At 36.8% G+C, this 21,232-nt stretch overlaps 1 protein-coding gene across 7 annotated transcripts in view; it reads right to left on the bottom strand.

Moving 5' to 3' along the window:
• The window catches only part of LOC121318192 (voltage-dependent calcium channel subunit alpha-2/delta-1), a 140,884-nt gene that overhangs the window by 91,383 nt on the left and 28,269 nt on the right, over positions 1-21,232 (bottom strand). The gene's annotated exons all lie outside the window — the stretch shown is intronic.

Below are 21,232 nucleotides of genomic sequence, written 5' to 3' on the forward strand. Positions count from 1 at the left end.
TATTAGCAGTAGTCGATGTGGCGGAGGAGATGGATTGACAAACCCATATTGTCTCCCCTTATGCAGATGCTCAAATACACACATACAGCACACTTTATATTGACTCCATGAAAATGTAACAAAGTTCAACAGAAAAATAACACAAAGTTATATGTTATTGTGCATCCAAGTATTTATTATTACAGTTCCTCTTTCATTCTAAGCAGTCCATTTATTGAGGTGGTATGTTTTTGTTTTTGTTTTTTTGGCTCCCATTATCCCAATATGCCCTTCCACTCGCACCTGTAAATAACAAGGTCTCTCCAACTATGGCTAATGACTATGCAGCATTAAAAATATTTTCCTTATTAAAAGGAAGCAGGTTACTTTCCAAGTATGTTACTTGAATGAAGGCACAACTGCAATACATTGCCTCTGGCAAGAAACCAGTTTCTAGACAAGAAGTTAACATTACTATGACTATGTTCTAGATAGCACCATGGTATTAAATAAATACTGTCTACAAATATAGTTAATTTACAGCAGTTGGTTGTAACCAAGGAGGCAACACCCACACAGCTTCCCACACATATAACCTTCATAAAACTACAATGAGATAGAGATTTTGAAAACAGCTAATAGGGACTATTAGCTGTTTTTTTTTTTTTTTTTTTTTTTTTTTTTTACTATACTAAATATGTGGGGCTGTATGTATAAAGTTTGCTTATATCATAGGCTTTGGGAGAGAAATTGTAAAAGTATTATTTTGTATGCATTTTTAACACAAGTTGGTCTTGACATGTTCTTTATTTTTTATTCTTATGTATGATTAAATAATGCCTTCGTTTGTTTTCAGGTTTCAAAACAAATAGTCTGGGGTTAGACTTATAAGTCGGGGACCCTTTCTTGCACCTTGGAGTTGGATGACCATAGTTATTGTGTCAAATTCTTCAACCAAGGTAAACACACAATAATGTTCAAACATTGTATTAGGATTCCCCTTTTAAAAGAGGGTTGTTAAAATGCATATTGTTTTAGTTTCTTATATTCCTTTTTGTTACCCTTTAATAGCCAAACAATGGATATCAAAGAACCTGTGCCTGGTTGCTTATTCATTCAAGGTAGATCTTAGGATAAGAATAAGAATTAACATTTTTATGATATATACATTCAATGGAAAGCCAGCCTGAAAAGGTTTATCTGATGGTTAAAAGATCACATCCCTCAGTTTAACAGCTATTTCCCCACTCTCGCCTTGTCACATTTTTTTATGTCAACTATTCCTTTTGAATGGTGGGTTTGACATAAAAAGCCAGTGATCTATTATCTACTAGGCCCATATGTTAGGAAATAAAATACAGCTATCAACAGTACTTCCCTGAAGCTACACAGTCTTCATGGACAACATGAAGTAGCAGGTGGGGGTAAATAAGCTTCATATCTTAGAGATAAAATAATACATGCTTAAGACCCTTCCAGAAAATAAGAGAACCGCATTCCGACCTGGACTGTCATCAGCCAGACATTCTAACTGTTTTGGAACCACTGTTAACAAAACTCTGTTTTCATCTGGTTTGCAGGTGAGTGAAGATGTTTTTTGTTTTATATATACACATCTCCTCAATTCAGCAATGTGAAAAAAAAACGGTACTTTATCCTGTAATGTTGTATAGCAAAAATGTACAGTCTGATAATGATAAATAAATATTATACCTTAATAAAAATATTGAAAAACGTGTAGGTTTCAGTTCAAGTTTATAATATTGTCAGTGATTTGTTACAGAACAGGTGGCAACCTCAATGCATGTGAATTTTAACAAACATATGATAACTTATGATAGCACATAAGAATAAGCAGTAAATAAAACATGAACTACTATAGCAATAGGGAAAAACATGCAGAATATAAATCAAATTAGCTGATGTTCATTGATAGATAGCCGTATTAGGTAGGGTGACCAGAAGTCCTGATAAAATTAGGATTGTCCTGATATTAGGGGCTTTGTCCCACGTCCCGATCGAGGTACTGTCGGGGCAGCATTTGTCCTGAATTTTAGAGTAAACGTTAAAAAACCTGGCATAAAATGTGAAATTTAGATTTTCTTGTTAGTAGATTCCGTATATGTGGCTGCTGTACTGTCTGCAGTGCAACAGCATACTCTACTAGTTTAGGGTGTGTTGTTTGAGTGAGTTGTTTGCATTGAATCTATGCGGCTATCCAATCACATTAACCTGCAGTCATACGATGCAGGATGGTCATGTGTTTTTGGTCTCTGCGTCTGTGCCTTCGGGGCCCAGGCGGGCCTACACATATGCTGCTGCGCGGTTTTACTGGTGTAGTGTGATGATGGCTGGTGTTGTTGATGAACCCATCACTAAAAAGCAAAAAAAGAAGTACAGAATGGAAAAAATGCACCTGGATTCAACCATATGACTGTTTACAAAGGCATTTTCTAAATTGTGTTTAGCGGCAAGTTGGATGTGAAGCATCACACCAGTAGGATACAACATTATTATTATTATTATTATTATTATTATTATTATTATTATTATTATTATTATTTTTTATTAGCAGATGCCCTTATCCAGGGTAACTTAAAAGTTGTAACAAAATATCACACTACAGAATACCACATTACAAAATATCACACTACAGAATACCACATTACAAAATATCACATTACAGATTACAAAATACAATAAAGTCAGTACATGTGAGTAAATGCAAATAAGAGAAAAAAAAGTAAATAATTACATTTGAGAGCGATTTCGTATAAGAGCAGTTACACAAACAGTAAATATGTGCTTATAAGAGTAAAGTCCATTAAGAGAAAGTAGTAAATACAATAAGTGGATCAGAACAATTTTAAATAAGAGCAATTACAAAAAATGTGAGTACCGGAAGGTGGTCAGGGACTGAGCAACATGTGCTAAATTGCCAAACAGAATACCCTGGTCTCAAAGCCCAGTGAAACGTTGGATACCCAAGTTGTTGCTACAGAGCTTCCCAAGTGTATCACTTACTGCACCAACATTGCTATCGGTCTTGTGACCTAAGCAGTCTTGAACTGGTGAGGTGAGAAACGCAAGAAAAATGAATTTCAACATGAGCTGCAAGTAGTTCTACAGTTATGTCATCGGCAGAAAGGATGTTATGCATACGGCCAAGTCATCCAAGAAGTACCAGACCGTACATGGTAGGTGCACGCTCTGTTTTTTATTTTATTTTAGATACAAACTTATATTATAACCCTAACACTAACACCCCCCCAGGAATCCCCACATCCATGAAAGTGTCCCGATTTTTCACTCTTGCTGTCTGGTCACATACTACCTTTATGTGATTAATTATTGTTTAGTCCAATAAAAAGTATTACATCTCCTCTTTGTCTGATATTCATTAAAACGCAATGAGTTTGAATCCTGTTGTTACCAATTATCATCCAACTGACAGCGACACAGTCTAAAAGCTCCATAGGGAAAATATAGATTGTCTACTACAGTTTAAGGCTAGCTGTCATATCTGCTTTGTAATCAATGACAAACTTATTTTAAAAAAAGAGCCAAGTTAGCATGTCATTGTACATTTTAACATACATTTAATAATTTAATAACAGTTTAATAATTGAATAAAAAATGCATTAACTGGTATTTGATTGGCACAGACAAATAATAGACTGTTGGACAGAAAGGCTTGCTCAAGCACAAACTGTTGAAAAATGTATGTTATGTAAGGGCAAGGAGTTGAGATTCAATTCTAGAACTAAATCAAGCCACTGCTAATTCAGCTAATGTTTCAGGACCTGCTGGGCTCAGTTCGTACAAAACCCCCTTGTCTGGTTCTCGTCTTTTCAGCAGATAGACATGGTGTAAATGATCTGAGACAAGCTGTATTTTTAGACATTGGCATGCAAGCTGAGTGACCTTAGAGCAGCTGCTGCAGCCAGAATACTGCTGAGAGTAGCACTTAAGGTTCCAGTTCGCCATGCCATCACCATTCTAGGCAATTCCCTGGCTAGCCCTCTGGTCTGTAGCACCTCAGATTCCCTTGATATATTAGCCTTTAGGCATCTTTCGGTGGATGCCGTACAGAGTGTTTGTACTGCATTTTTCTTGTTTATCTCATTTCTCTATGCCGTCCACTCTAGCTTTCATCAGCCACGTTCCACCTTGGGGAAGTGATCAGCCGGCTCAATCACATCCAGGTGGGGGGTCAGGTTGGACCCCACACAACCACCCCCCACACCCACCCCCCCTAACCAATCAGTTACCCTGCACTGTCATCCCCACTGGTTAGTCAAGGGACGTGACCAGAGCAGTGCTGAGGGTTCAGACTGCTCTGAGGAGAAAAAAGGGATTTTTTCCTCATACAGTAAAATTAACGTAGATGAAGGAGAGAAACAGAAATGATTTTCAAAACGAAACAAAACAAAAACGTCAGCAATTTAGACGCTCTGAGGTATTACATAATTTACGCTCCAGCTTAACATCTTCGCTAATATTTAAAATCTTGCTCCTTTCACTGCAGGTCATTTCTCTGCACAGCACTGCCAAGATATTATCAACTATTTTTCTACCTGCTCAGGTGATTCTTATCATCATTCAGCTTCTCTATTTGGTTGCAGGAGCTTAAACGTTAGTCTTTCCTACTCCATCCAGTCTCCAGCCCAGCAACAGCGCCGTTCAAAGCGCAGCTCCATTACTCAACTTGGTCCACATTTTCATCAGAAAGACTGGCTCCAATGACACTGCTGTACTGCAACTCTTTTCCACCGTTGCCTCACAGACCATGGTTACGCCTCATCGAGTAACTACTGGGAGTGGTCAGCCTTTTTGCTACCTATATTAACTTTCATTCAAATCCAACCCCTGGTGTGCTTGACTTCCTCAACAATTTAGTCATATGTCTGCTTATCCTCTCAGCTGCTACAAGCATTAATACATTGTGAGAGACGTGTTACGAGAATGGAAATCTGTCTTGATTAAGGAGTTCCACTATTAAGAGAATGACCGGAGTTATGAAACCCAAAGCTCTGAAATGTGAGTTCACCTTTTCCATTCCCAGCAGACATGATGCTAGCAAACCGCTGATCGATCCCATGTTAACTAACTAACACATGGATGGTCGGTATCTCATCTCTCTGCCTTTGTTTCCAGAATCAACTCAACAGTCAATTTCATATATTCGTTCAGCTCCAGCTACCACCTCAGCCCTCATAAAACTCTGCAACACCAAAATCTGCTGTTCAACAAAATACAACACTCTCCAACCTTCTGCAGTCTGCTCAGCACTACATGGCTACAGCCTTAGCACCCCCCAGGAAAAACCCCCACCCCCACCCCCCAACCGCCCCCTCAAAATGAGGGGGCTGCAAGGCCGAAGTCTCCGTTCCGGCTCGGTCTCCTGGCCAACCAATTGAGCGGCCCAGTGGTCCCTCGCCGGGTCAGAGGGGATAATAGATCCCAGCTGTCAGTGTATATTATCTAGTCGACAGTCACATCTATATCTATCTAGGCCACAATCTGCTATCACCCCTAGTTTCTTTTCTAGGTCGGAGCACCTTTCTTGCCCCCTCTGAGGCAGGACAAGTCCCCCACCTGCCGAGTTGGGCCAGGGAGGGGTGGGGGGGGTGGGGGTGTTTCTTTTCCTTCGTCTCTCCTATATAGACCTGTGACACTTTTCCCTAACACTCCACACCAGCTGATGCTGCATGAAGATGCTGCCTGAGAAGTGACAGGATCTGTCCTTTTGTCCTCTATGTCTCATTCTCCTTGTCATCTAGCAGCCAGAGGATGCTGCCTGACCCCGCCCGGACTAGAGAGCTTTGTCTTTCATATGTTCAGTCTCTCATCCTCCTCAGTGAGAGTTCAGAGTGTCCTGTTTGTATGTCTTGTCCTGGCCTTTGCTCATCTCAAGCCGCTCAGCAGCCAGAGGATGTTGCCTGACCCGGTCCTTCGAGTACAGGGATCTGTCCAGCCTGTCCTTTGTCTAACACTATTGTCACTCAAGCATTCACATGCTTCAAGCTCGCTTCCCCTCACGCCTTTCTTTACTCTCAAGCCCTCGTAGGCGCCCAGTGAAATAATACACTAAAAATAGGAAAGCTTCCAGCTGCTCACACTACCTTAACAGAATCATTTCAATAAATACCCACACATGTGTAACTTTATAAATATTCAACCAATGTTGAAGAGAAATAAAAAAAAATAAAACTAACACATGGCTTAGAAAAACAAACAAACAAACAAACATATTCTACAGTTTAGATGGCATACCTACAGCAGTGTTTATAGACACATTTTGCTAATTAAACTAATTAGTGTAAATTAAATAATATGTCTAGCTATTTAGGTCAAGTTTCAGACTAAACTGCAGGAAGGAGGCAAGATTTATTAACACTTTGAGTGATTGTACAGTAGCTAATCCCCAAATCTTTCCTTACATAGGCTACCAATTTATTTTTATTAAATTAAGCCAGATAAAACAAGTTAATAACGTAAAAAGTGAAGTCGTGAACTAAACATGTTTTACGTGTCATGTAGACACTAAAAACATGCTAGAATTTTGAGAGCGGTGTGGCTTTTGAGAATACTTGCATAGTTCCGCCTTTCTTTTATACAGTATATTGATTAGATAAAGTTGGGAATTGCTAGTCTAAGATTATTTATGTATTTTCTTTTGCATGTTCACTTGAACCACAGTGGAAAATAACTCTGCTCCCTAGAGCAACTCCAGATGTGAGTAGCTTGGACTGGAGCAGCTGCCTCTGTGTCAGTGTCTGCCACTCCTCACACCTGAACCAGACACAAGTATCCAGCTTTGAATGATGACATCAGTTGGCTCTCACTTTCCCTGCAATTAGTCTTACCATCTCGAGGGAAAACACAGCAAGTCTCCAAAACAGCTTTCTGTTCACTGAATGACTGACACAATATGACAGATCTGGATTTGAAACACGTTAGATGTGTCAACACATGTAGTATTTTTTTTTTTGTTATTGTTGTTATTTATAATAAAAGGGGGTTATACATCTGATTTGATTTGTTGTATTAATTAAGCAATGAGTTTTACAAATAACTGAAATTTCAAAGCATGTTATTCAATATAGTAGGTTACAATTTTCACATTTATTGGGATTCTAGTCACTGTTTTAAAAAAAAAAAGATGAGTGGCTGTATTTAATTTATCTTAACACGATAAAGAAAACTAGACTGTGTTGCCATGACAACCATGTTGTTGCAGGTTGTCATGGCAACACAATTCAGGTAAGCATTTATTAATACACCCTTCCTCTTTCTGCCAAGGAGGGGAATCTTCTTTGAATTCACAACAGCAACAAAAGCAGAGTTATGTGACATTCTAGCTTTAAACCGTGTCAGCCCTGAAAGCTTGGAAAAACACATACTAACATGCAGATATGGCTTTTTAAAACCTAATTAGGTGTGTTTAAGTCTAGCTAAGGAAACTTGCTTTTTCTGCATACAGTCTCAGTGCTTTCTTTGCTCACTGACACAACCTTTTGCAATTGAAACCAATACAGTAAACTTTACATTAAGTGTCTATAATTATTGTGTATTTGCATAGTAATTAGAGACACTGGTGACATAATTCTCTTAGACAATTAACAGGCTCTCAGATCTGCTGAAGTGAACTAAAACATATGCCAGCCACAAAATGGTTCCTAACAATGTGATGTCAGCTCACCCATACAGAGAGATTTGTTATGTAATTCCTGAAAATAACGTCCACGTTTGTTCTGGGATTGATTACAGTTAAAATCTTCTCATTGTGAGCCCCCAATGTCAACTCCCGGTGTTGCGAGTCATCATTGCCAAAGGTGTTTATTCCAGTGCTCCAGTTTTGTGGAAAGAATAAAAATCTGACAAAATCTGTTATAAGGAGCATCATATTGTTTTTTTTTTGTTGTCTATTTGTTTTTTTTTTATTTTTCAAGCATTTTGGTATGCTCAAGAGCAGTGGTGGCCAATACACCAAGTATTGAGCTCCATTTTGGTGGATCGCAATCTCAATGCAATCATATAAGCACTTTTAACTTTAAGGGTGAAGGTAAAGAAAGTTCTGAAAGCAGCTATGTATTTTGTAACATTTTTGTCCAATAAAAATCACCCCATAAAAGTAACAATTAGCATCTGAATTTGTTCAAATTAAAAGTAGAATGTCTTCACTACTAGCTTAGGAAAAAATGAAAATTTACTTTTAACAGTGTGTGTGTGTTTCACACAGGACAAAACAATATTGAAACTACAACATCACATTTTCTGAGGAACCTTGTAGAAAAGTTAATCCTTCACAAAAGTCTTTGTGAAAAATCAGGTTTAATTTTAAAATATGGAAATAAGAATTTTTGGTTAATAGCAAAACTGTCATTCCACTCTGCCCACTGAGTAAAAGCTGCCATAAATCTTCCATTTAACCAAGTAGCTCGTAAATTATTCATTGTACAAAAAATAGAAAATAGACATATAATACAGTCCATACAGAATAGTAGATGGGAAATGTATTTGCAGTAGGGGAATATGTAAAGCAACACCATTGTCTTTTAAAGCTAATAGTTATAATAAAAGAATGTAGAATCTCAGGTATATACAAATATGTAAAATACAGTTAGTAAGTGCATCCAAATCTAGACAAAATGAAATAGAAGACTATTTGATTGGGAAATAACTAAAACCTCCATTATTGGAACCCTTGTATCGCCCTGAATCAATACAAGTACAACATTACATTAACAACAACAACAAAAGCAGCAGCAGAATACGACCAATAAATGTTACAAAGAATCCCTCATCAAGCGCATTTAACATAACTATTCAAACTCAGATTTTTTTTTTTATTATTATTATTTTCGATGTTTCCAGTACTGTAAACAGTTACAAGTCTATAAATCTGACTGGACTAAATGTATGTCTACTATATAGTATTCATGCACTTAAAACATTGCTATGTGTGTGTGTGTGTTTTTTTATTTTTATATATAGATCATTACCCAAAAATGACCTGAGTATCTATCTATCTTCGCATATATTTTCTTTCTGGTTTTCTGATTTGTTTGACAAGTGCATTTTGGGTTAAACATCAAGCTGTCTTTTCCAGAATATTCCAAGTAATGGAAAATAAATCTAATTACGTTTCACTCATTACATTAAAGTACTTTGTTGGGAGACAGAGAGGTGTGTTCATAACACTGCTTTGGCAGTTCCGGCATATGAATCCATTCACCAAATTAAATTGGAAGACTAGTAACTATATTACCATAAAACCACAAATTATAATACAAAATGTGTCACCAAAATGTTGAAAGTGTTATAGCTGCCAGTATTATGGTTTCTTAATAAGTGTAATAAAGAAAAAGGGATATTGTTCTGACAGACAAAACAATGAGAATTAGGAACGAATTAGGTAAATAAAACAGTATGGCATGTAGACCAGATTCAAAACAGAACCTGAAGGAATTTTATATCATACTCTAAACAAGTTCTGTAATTATCACCAATATAGAAAACATGGGCAAAGTGTATCACTCTACTTTAAATTGTAATAATTTACCCTTGGATTAAATCCCCCATTTTTTTTTTTTTTTCTCAATACAAATATGACCGTGATGAATTAGTCATTTTAATAAATTTAACTGTAATTACAAATCTTGCTGTAAGCATCAAGCAGAATAAGACATTATTACATGATTTGGCAACAATTTGATATTATTACTATCTATTATCAATGCTGAATATTTAGTTTAATATGATCTTATTCTGTTGAATGCAGCTCTATGTGATGCTAACATTTTCAGACATAGTTAATAGCCCAGCAGTTTTGCAGCTATTGCAAGCACTCATTAAATGTTTCCCTCCTGGAAGCAGGCAGTGATATCAGGAGAAATGGAAAAGTCAGTGGGTCAGCTTTAGCTCTTGTAGACCAATCACTGGCATGGCAGGAGAATGAGGTTTAGCTTCAACCCCTCAACCCTTTCAGGACTGAAATCCCAAAATGTAAGCTTTCAATCACCATGCACAGTCTTCGTGTATCACATGCATTTATTCTTCTTCTTGTATGGTGCTAGCATAGGATGACCAAGGTAACAAAGCATATTTAATAACACTCACTTCACTTACTTTTACAGAGATATTACATCTGTATATCCTGCTGTGATAAACCAGACTTCATAAAGGCTTAATCATTTGAAATCTCAGCCTCTATTTCATCTGTTTATTTTTTTGTATTTAATATGTACAGATGTATGAGGTATCTCAGACTCAAAATGCTTTAAAAGCTGATATTTGTTATTGTGGTTGTTGATTGGATTTTAATTTCTGTTTATTCAAAAAAATAACTACGCATTTATTTTAAATAGATACAAAATGGCTATATTGTCTTGAGATACACTTTGATTTCTATGTACCTTTTTAAATGTATGTTGCATAATTACTTTAGAGCTGGTTTGAGTGAAAAAGGTCTCCCTCGCTAGTAAAAACAACAACCCTAGACTTATTTACTTGTACCCTCAATAAGCCCTGAAGCTATCACTTAAGTGACTGAAATGGGAAACAGATTATGCAACCCATTTTTGTTATCCAAAATTTTGGTAGTTCTTAAAATGTATTGCCGTTATTGGTCTCAGCCCTGATTCATATATTAAGTTACATCAAATAACATCATTCCTCATAGCACCTTCAAGACCAGTTTATTACATTATAAATTGAAGGTACTGGCCCAGGGATCATCAGGATCTTGAACTGATGGCAGCAAAGAATGATTATACAGTTCTCTCTGTGCCATTTCCCAAGCACACTCTAAGGGATTAAGGTCAGCGAAATTAGCTAGCAAAGGTGGCTGGATAATATCTCCATCGTGAAGTCAACTCTGGTTTGGCGTCATCATGCTTTCACATACGTACTGTACAAATCAAAAAAACAACGCAATGATGAACAGTACCTTCCAGCACATTTAAAGAGTCAATGTGACATGTCAGAGTTATCACTGACACATTAGATGCCAACAACGAGTTACCTTGCTGAAAGTGATGGCTGTCACCCAGCTTGTAATTTGACAATCATTCTTGTTATGCAATCGTGAACCTAGGGTGACCACTGCAATGGCTTTTGACAAACACTGCCAGTGCTAATCATGCTGAAAGCAAATCATGCTAGCAGCAATCATATGTCATGCATACTTTGCTATGTTATTAATGTTTTGTAGTGTACTAAAAAAAATATATAAAACAACCTCATCCCACTTTAACAAATGTTATGTGTTATTTGATGTGTGTGAGAAGCATCTAGATTTTTTTTGATAAGCCATATACAATAGATTCTACCTTCCAAACCCATTAACTATTAACTCTAGAACCTTCCTGACAGGTTGAAATGAAACGTTCTTTGAATTCCACTTTTAAAAAAAAAAGCACTGCCAACTCTTGTTTGCTTTTGATAATCATAATAAAAAAACAAGCATACTGAATTTCATCAGGCACGGTATAATAACTGAAGGGCAGATTTATGTGTTAAACATTGTGCCAATGAAGTTTCCTTGACGCTAATGCTCTTTCCCAGACATGCTGATAACTGGCATCATTTCTGCTGAAACCTCCCAGGATCAACTTGGCAGCAACCCCACATCTGAAAAACAATGTCACAGGCACTCAGCAACCTCACAACTGAAAAACAATGTCACAGGCCCTACTAATGCATTTTTACACATTAAGTCCTATGGAAACAGAAAACATAGAACAGATGTATATTACATTTCTCCCCTACCATCTACTTTAACGTAAAAATGTCTAATTGCAAAGACCACTGAGTCATGGGAGGGATGAAAATGTATTGATGCTATCTGTACCTGCTGTCTACATAAGCCATTGTCAAACCTGTATTTTAGTTTGTTGTTTTTAAAGTATACAGAATGCAGTAAATTACCCGAAATCAGCATACTGTCACTTAAAGTGGTTGTGCGTAACAAAATACTTCATAAATCATACATGTTGTGTACTTCCATTCAATATATAGGCATCAAATGGGCAGTTTCAAAAGAACGTGTATTTTAATTTTAAAACATGACATTTGGTACTACACTTGGTATAAGAAAGTTCTCTTGTTTGCTTGCCTTGCATTCCAGAAAATCTTTTACACTGCACATCCTAGGTTATTTAACTTCAGTGTCTTGGGGATCAAGCATCTTATGTGCTGTAAAGCACATTAGTCTTAATGGATTGCAGCTATCTGGCTATTGACACAAAGATGGCACTGAAGGGGTGGGGACAGTTACAATCTCCAAGTGAAATGATAATGAAAGTGCAAGACTATTTGAAAGCAAGGCCTGCAAACAGAGATGTCTTTAACCTATATGAAAATACATGTTTGCTAAAACATAGATCTTTCAAAATTACACATCTGAGTCCTATACAGTCAATGTATGTGCATGGTGTGGGGCAATGTCTAAGCTACAATTCCGTCCAGATAGTTTAAAAAAAAAAAAAAAAAGTTTGGACAGATGACTGCAGCTCAGCTAATGAAGAAAATCCTCAAGCTGATGAGAAAAGATCTCTCCTTTGCAGGGCAAATATATCCTCTTCTCCTTAGCTGCATTGCTATTGGTCAGACTGTATTTCTATTGACATTTTAAACTGTGGCATAGCTCCCCATGGGGTAATGGGAATGGTGGCTGACTGCCTCAATACTAAATCAATGCCAGTGTAATGTTTCCCTTGGATTTTAATGAATGAGTAATTTACCATGCCCAGATTTTAAGTCACAAGAACGCACCTGTTCAGGAGAAATTAATTCTTCTCAAAATTATGCCTCTACCTGTCAGCTGATGCCTAGTCGTGATGTGAATTGCATGGATATAACATGTGTAATGACATACATAACACAATAGGAAACCAAAACTGGTTTGTTTACTATGCTTAAAACGTAATATTTTGTATATTTAGAAACATATAAATGGGTGCATTTATCTATATACATCATATGGTAAGATATTCAGAAGTTTACATGCACTTTAAAGATACCTGCAGTGTGTTATCCCACCTTCACTTCTAATGTACTTTGCTATAAACTATAGGCAGGGGTTAATTTGTAAAAATAAAAAAAATAAAAAAAAGGCATATCACATGCAGACAGGCGTATTGAATTGAATCTATTCAGTCTTGAACAAAAAAGACTATGTGGCGATCTGATTCAAGCATTCAAAATTCTACAAGGTATTGACAATGTCGACCCAAGGGACTTTTTCACCTGAAAAAAGAAACAAGGACCAGGGGTCACAAATGGAGATTGGATAAAGGGGCATTCAGAACACAAAATGGGAGGCATTTTTTTTTACACAGATTTGTGAGGGTCTGGAAACAACTCCCACGCAATGTTGTTGAAGCTGATACCCTGGGATCATTCAAGAAGCTGCTTGATGAGATCAGTAAGTTACTAACAACCAAAATAAGCAAGATGGGCTGAATGGCCTCCTCTCATTTGCAAACCTTATGTTCATATGTTCTTACTGGATCTTATAATTAAGGAAGAGGGATAGCATTTTTGTTTATAGACCTAATGTACTGACCTTAGCTTCCTTATATGCTTCATTACCCCAGCTTGTTAATCTGAATTTTGTGCCTTATTGTTGGTAGTTGCCTGCCAACCTTTGCCTGGCCATGTTTTAGCATTATGTTCAGGTTTTAACAATACCAGTGGCAAGTTGACTAATATGATGTACAAGAGTGACGACACTGTTATTGCTAAGAGCGTTAGTTTTGTTTTTACTATTTTGCTGATTGGGGTGTGTGGCAGGCTGGTGCACAATGGCAAAATAAAGGGATTTAAACACAAAAAAACCCAATACAAAAACAAACTTACAAAAACAAGGTTTCCAGGCTGGGCAATGCCTTCACTGGATTCAAAGCAACCAACAACCAACAACCAACAACCAACAACCAACAACCAACAACCAACAACCAACAACCAACAACCAACAACCAACAACCAACAACCAACAACCAACAACCAACAACCAACAACCAACAACCAATTTGCTTCCTCAGCTCCCTCCTCCTAAATGAGAAGCAGAGGTCTCCTTTTATGTCAGGTGGCTGGGTGCTGATTGATTGTTAATTAAGTTAATCATTTAATCAACTAATCAACCCCAGCCACCTGAACATAATAAACCCAGGCAGGTAGGGGAAATTAACCCCATTCCTGCCAATTTAAAAAGGGCAGAGCTTTGCTCTGCCACAGGGTGTATTTAAAAAAAAAAAAAAAAGGTAATTCTTACAGTACATACAGTAAAACAAAAAGTTTACATAACTGTTCAGCTGATCTCAGCCATAGCAACAATGGAAAATTCATCTCAGCTATATTCCCCTAAGTGGGACTGAAGCCTTCAGCCAAGTTTAGCATTTGTTTTTCTCTTGTTTTGTTTTATTTTGTATCCCTTTTTAGATCAAACCAATTCTAAATAAACATATTGACAAGGGTCTATGATTATATTTTGCAACACTATATAATGCACAGTGTTGCTCTTGAGTGTTAGAACGCCAAGGCAGTGCAGTTACTTGATTTTCACATGCAGTCATGCTTCCCCACTTTAGGACTAATTTTAGATTTGTGTATATTCTCACAATCGTAGTCATGCACAGAACTCAAAATTCTGCAATCCACAGCCAGCTGAGCTTGTCATTGTGGTGTATGGTTAAAGATGTATTACAGTTACAATTGTTGTTGCACCTTTGATATGAAAATCATCTCCTTTACAGCACACAGGCACATGACAATTTTCCATCACTGCTTTTATTCTGTATTCAAAACCCCAGTTTGGACCTGTCATATGAACACAATTTCTTATTTAAATTTCACTACCCATCTCTGCTCTATTTACTTGGATCAGAATGTGTTTTCAGAGCAATGCTGCTAGCACACACTTACCAAAACCATCTTTGTACAACCTTTGTCACAAAGCAGTTTTTGTAGAAAAGCCTTACTGAACAAGACCAATGAGAGGCACTGCTTTAAGATGGAAGCACAGACGTTCAGTTCCACTGGACTCATCTGTACAGCAGGTAGTGAATGCAAACTAACCAATTTGGAGCATCTGACAATACCTCAGGCTGCAAGAAAGTTGTTACGATTTATTTTGCCAGTACTGGCTATAGGTATTCTCAGGGGAATCTCATTTATTACACTGGTGTTTAGGACAATTGTGGAAGGGTGGTGGGTGATTCACTGACACACGGGAGACAGACATGTGTAATTGAAACACCACACAGGTGCCCAGTTTTATTATTACCAACTCTTTGGTCGGTGATTTGTTTTAGCCCGCAGATGGTGCTGTTTTCCATGGCCTGACTATCAACAATGATAGACAGGACCACGAAAATACCGATACTGGTACAGGTATCAACTGCGGGCGCACTAGCAGGTGCTCAAATAATAATGAAAACAAAAGGCGAAAGAAAATAAATATAAAATATAAATAAATAAAAGCTTTACCCCGGTCGTGTTACCTGCAGAGTGTTATTTTATAGGGCTAACAATTCCCCAAAGACCCACAACTAAGCCACTTAGAGAGAGAGAAAGAGAAAGCCATATATCCTCTCTCCCATCTCTCCGTGTCACTGCCATGATATTTTTTTCTCTTCTGCAATATTAAGAACTGATGTATATCCACAAATTTAACAAAGTCCCTAGATCAGGGTTAATAAACTGGGGGCCAGGGGCTCCTGGGTGACTGCAAAATGTTTCCCCCATCTGGGGATCAATTCATTTGCACGAATGCTGCTGTTAGGGGTTATTTCGAATGTAATTGATGTCAGCTCGTGCCCATGCTAACTGTACCTACAATTATAAAACAAAAAGGGGGTGACTCTAAGAATAAGAAAATAGGCAAATATTTATGCACTTCATAATTATAACATCAAGAAATAAATGCAGGATAGGTTTAAGTTGCATTTGCAGTCAGTGTGCAACTGAGTACAGTAATTATGGAGAGGCTTCTCAAACATCCAAGTAATGACACTGACCATAATGGTACTGGTACAAATGAACAACCTATCAAACTAATGGTATCAACATAAAAATATTCAGTTTAGATTTGTGGGCGTTCCAAACAAGATGGCCTTGGAATGGCTGTCTAATGAATCTCAAACTATAGGCATGCAGAACCCAGAGTGTGCTCAGCCCCCCCTCGGAGTGCAGTTATAGCTCCCTTTTTGCAATCACTAATTAAGAAGCTATAAAAATGTAAACACTAGCCCTTTCACCAAACCGCTGGGGAACATAGCAGTGGTTTGTATTAATTGGTGTATAGATGTTTACAAAAACAGCAATACATGTACATATATTGAAATATAAAGGTTTATTTAAAAATGAGTATTTTTCTGATAGCCCCTATAACGTCTCTCTGCAGACCCTAAATACTTGGTGTTTCCTTTTGAACTTCAACCTCACCTGTTAAACTAGAAAGCTGACATTTACTTCTCTCTTCTAACTTTCTTCTGATACATTAGAGTCCTGTGGTGATCTTATACTTTATCAATAAAACTGCTTTGAAAAAAGCAATTTTAAACTGTATCTTGGTCACAATGAGGTCCCCTGCCTCTCTACATAAACAAGGGGCAGTACAGTTTTTGGGGTATGTTTGACTACATTTGAAAGGGTTTTCAACTTAAAATTTCCCCTGCCCTAACCACTATATACACCACAAACTAAGTTTTATTGGAGGGAAACTATGCTGCAGTAATTGAAATACTGGCTTAGTTTAAAAAAAAAAAAAAAAAAAAAAAGTCTTAATAGTTGGGGGGGGGGGGGGGGGGGGGGGGGGGGGGGGGGGGGGGGGGGGGGGGGGACGACCTTATTTGCCATTGGTACTTAAGTGCTTATTTCAACTGACATCGATCGCTCTTCTAAAAAGAAACTACCGGTGCCTTATTTTTGCTGTCTGTTCTGAAGAAGCTTCAGTGTGTTCATAGCTATTTATTTATTATCAACGTAGAGTTCAAGTTGTAAATCTATTTTTTTAAATTTATTTTTTTGTAGATAAATCAACTGCAGAATAAAAAAATCTAAAAATCTATTAAACAGCAGCAACACAATTTTAGTATTTCAGTAAAACTACTTTCTATACTTTTTTTTTTTATTTTTTTATTTTAAAGTAGAATATAATAACACAAATAGCAGCACGGCATTGGCGACGACTAAACTCAGCGCCTATGGTACAATACAATATGTTGTATATATACTGTACTTTGATTTATAACATTTAATAAAAACTAATTAACACTGCAGTATACTACAGAGAATGAACATGCATGGATATCCTGTAACACATTTTTAAAATGATTAGCCTTGAACACATTCTCTCGTGGTTTTTTTGAGTTAATTGTACATTTTGAATTTTATATTGCAGTGACGCTATTGATACTGATGTGAGTGAGGAAGGGTAACCATAAAACAAAACACATGTTAATAGTGTGTAGTAAAGAAAACAATCTTCAGTGGAATAAGTAGGAGCAGTAGCCTACTGGCACAACTTTAGCATGTTAACAAATCAATTTTGTGCTATGAGGGGATCTTAAGGGAAACATTTAACAAATACCGGATTCTGCCGAGTCAATGCCCTGGGGGGCATAAACTTGTCCATAAAGTGTGTGTGGGACGTTGACTCGGGCAGGGTCTACAGGCATTATTCAAACCGGGGCGTTGACTCGGCAGAATAGTCATCCTCTCAAAAGTAAAGCAAAGATGACAAGTAGAATGCTCTAGAAAATAAATCCAGATTGCCACAGTTAAATACAAGGGGATTATTTCTGTAACATATAGTTCTGTAAATCTTACAAAATTGTTGTGAACAGTACTTAAGGGAACTGCTAAAAAAAATAAAAAAAATAAAAGCTGTTTTAGTGTAAATGTAAAGTTCATACACCTTATTCTAAACAGTCACAGAGTACAATACATGAACTATACATGCAGAATTGTCTTTTTATTACCACTGGAGTCTATTCTCACAATGTAATGAAACAGTGGCTGATCTAAACTCTATAGAATCTGGGGGTTTAACCCCGTAAATATAATAAAATACAGAGCATTTAATACTAATATACACCACTGTTTCAAATTCAGATAGACTCCTGTATGTTGTATGTGGAGTCTGCAAAAAGTTATATTTAATTTAAAAACATGCGATAATGAATTGGTTCATGCAGGAAAGCATACACCGGGATCTGCAAGCATCAAAAAGTAATCTGTAGACCCCTGTGGCAGAGCAAAGCTCTGCCCTTTTTAAATTGGCAGGGATGGGGTTAATTTCCCCTACCTGCCTGGGTTTATTATGTTCAGGTGGCTGGGGTTGATTAGTTGATTAGGTTAATTAATGATCAATCAGCGCCCAGCCACCTGACATAAAAGGAGGCCTCTGCTTCTCATTTGGGAGGAGGGAGCTGAGGAAGCAGGTTGGTGGTTTGCTGGTTGTGATTTTTCAATTTTCTAAATCCAGTGAAGGCATTGCTCAGCCTGGAAACCTTTATTTTGTTTTTTTGTCTTCTTTTTTGTGTTTCAATCCCTTTGTTTTGGCCCTTGTGCCTTTTTATTTTTGTATCTATTTTTACAACAAAAGGATATTTTTGAACTGCAGGCTGTCTCTGGGCCTCTATCCACTCGCCAGCCTGCCACAACCCCATAACCCTATTAGACTTTGTGACCTACAAATAAAGTGAGATGTGTAGCTTTACAGAAACAATGCAGATTTACTTGCACACTGTGTCTTATTTATACTTTTTTATACTTTCTGTTCCTTTTCAGAATCACTGTCAAATAGTGAAACATTATTGTAATGTTATTCATTGACTTTGCACATTCTGCAGCAGGAAAGTGATATGGAATTTGAAACAAATAAGCTGGTATATACTATAATAAGCTGGCACAACAAAGGAGTGATTCAATAATCAAAATATTTGTTTTGCTTAGCTTTTATCCCTTTAAATAAATTTGGGAATAAGAGTTGCTTTCCTTGCCAACAAAAGGGAAACAATCTGTGAAGCTCAGGGAAATGTCAAAGTGCAGCATCTGGCCTTATCTAATTAGCTATAAAACAAGCATCTGCTTTTGTCAAGAGTGGGATCAATGAACAAAAAAAAAAAAGGTTTTATCTAGAATAACTCCCTTTGTGATAAAAGTTTCCCAACCGACATGTGATTACTGCAAACCCTCCTGTGTTGGCAAAGCACATTGTGTTTTTGTTGCTCAGTACACTTTTTCCATTGTTTGCTGTTTTGAAATTAATTTATTCCAGAGTTGGGGAGGTGGAGAGGATTCTAATTTATGTAAAGTGTATGTATAGATAGAACAGAACCTGTTATAATTCCATTAGACCTGAAGCACACACTTACCAGTATTTCACAGACAAAAAAAACATGTACCTGACTCATTCATTCATTCATGTTGTGCTAATCTACTGCTGTTATGAGATGTCCGACCCGAGCCACACTGAGCTTGAGGTCACCAGAGTCTATGCATAGTTAAGAGCTTAGACAAATTCTCATGCTTGGCAGCTGGTTTAAAATAGACTGCTTTTTTGGTGAGCCAGGTCTGAAAGAATGATCTCCCACAGTCACTATCCATCAGTGCCAAACACTTCTTCAGCAGCAGATCACCATGGTATATTGAATTCTATATCTGTAATAGAGCCAACTCTACACCATGAAGAGAAACAACAAGACCGAACAATACAGATAGGAAAATAAACTACAAGTGTGAGGAACAGGGCCATTAGCAAATCAAGGAAACAGCATAGCACATAACCATTTTTTAAACTGTATGCTTGTAAATAACACAATACCAAAAGGGTTAGAGTTACAAGAATTAATAACCAGGTATGCCTATCTTCAGCCATTTCTAAAAATAAGCATGCCAATTCACTTTGCTGCATGCTATCTACAGTATTGATAATACATGAGAAGCTAATCAGAAATACAAACTTAGCCGGGTTAATTCAGTATATTATTCCACGCCTCCAATATATATTTCTAATAAATACATACAGTTCTTCCTAAAATTAAAACCTATACAATTTGCACTGACTAACAAGGTCACATTCTTAATACACTTTAAATAAGGAAAAATGCATCCCTGGGCTGTATAAATGGACAAAATGAAATTAATTCTGTCATGTCATTTATTTTAACATGCATCTTTTTCTAGTGTATATTATCCTCATGTCCATCAAGCAGACATACCTTCGGAAACACAAAAGAGTGAAACCTTTTTTATACAATCTCTGAATAAGACAAACAACCTGCAGATAGCAGTGTATGTGTATATATATATATATATATATATATATATATATATATATATATATATATATAGAGAGAGAGAGAGAGAGAGAGAGATAGAGAAATAAATTAAAAGAAGCTGTTATAACCACCATGTTTCACATTTCACTCATATCAGTAACAAAATTAATGAGGAATAAAGTTACTTCACAGCTCATTCCTTGAAGAGGCACAGGAGAAGCCAGAGTAAATACATCACTTGAACTAAGTCTAACAGAAGGGAGTCCATCTCACTGTCACACTCTATCTACCATTAACTAATATGTCAGCAATCCACATAAATAATTCAGGTTTTTAATTATGCTACAAGCTTTTGACCTGGAGAGAAATTGATAGTCTACATGATGTGACATGTCAATGGAACTGGATTACACCTCAGGCAACTTAAACACTTTCTCTTCGCTGCATAAATGGTAAGACAATATTTAAGATATGAAACTGAGAACAGATTACCTCTTCTGTTCTATACAGCTCTTAATACAGTAGCAAGGGCCAAGGGATAAACATGCTAAGATAGAAATCTGAAAATTCTGCTGCGTTTACTGTGTCAAAATAGCCCATTTTTAAAATGTATACTGTAGAACTTCATTTTGTAAAAAAAAGAGGTGTATTTATTTTGGGGATAAAATGTCCATTTTAAATATAGTTATGAATAAGAAAAAAGTTAATAATCATAACAGTCCTGTTTGAATTGAGAAAATCTGGGTTGAAATGAATGAGGCCACTTACATGCTTTAATGAACCGGAAAAATAATCATACAGTATATAACAGTCGGTATATTCTATAATTATATAGAATATACTGATGATTACTATTTCTATCTTACTTTTGAATTTTTATGACTATACACAACAACTTGTATATCAGTAACACCCAGTCATGTGGGTTGATGCAATATTTGCACAAATACATTAAAACA

The sequence above is a fragment of the Polyodon spathula genome, chromosome 7 (assembly GCF_017654505.1).
Source record: "Polyodon spathula isolate WHYD16114869_AA chromosome 7, ASM1765450v1, whole genome shotgun sequence".
In the NCBI taxonomy this organism is placed as follows: Eukaryota; Metazoa; Chordata; class Actinopteri; order Acipenseriformes; family Polyodontidae; genus Polyodon; species Polyodon spathula.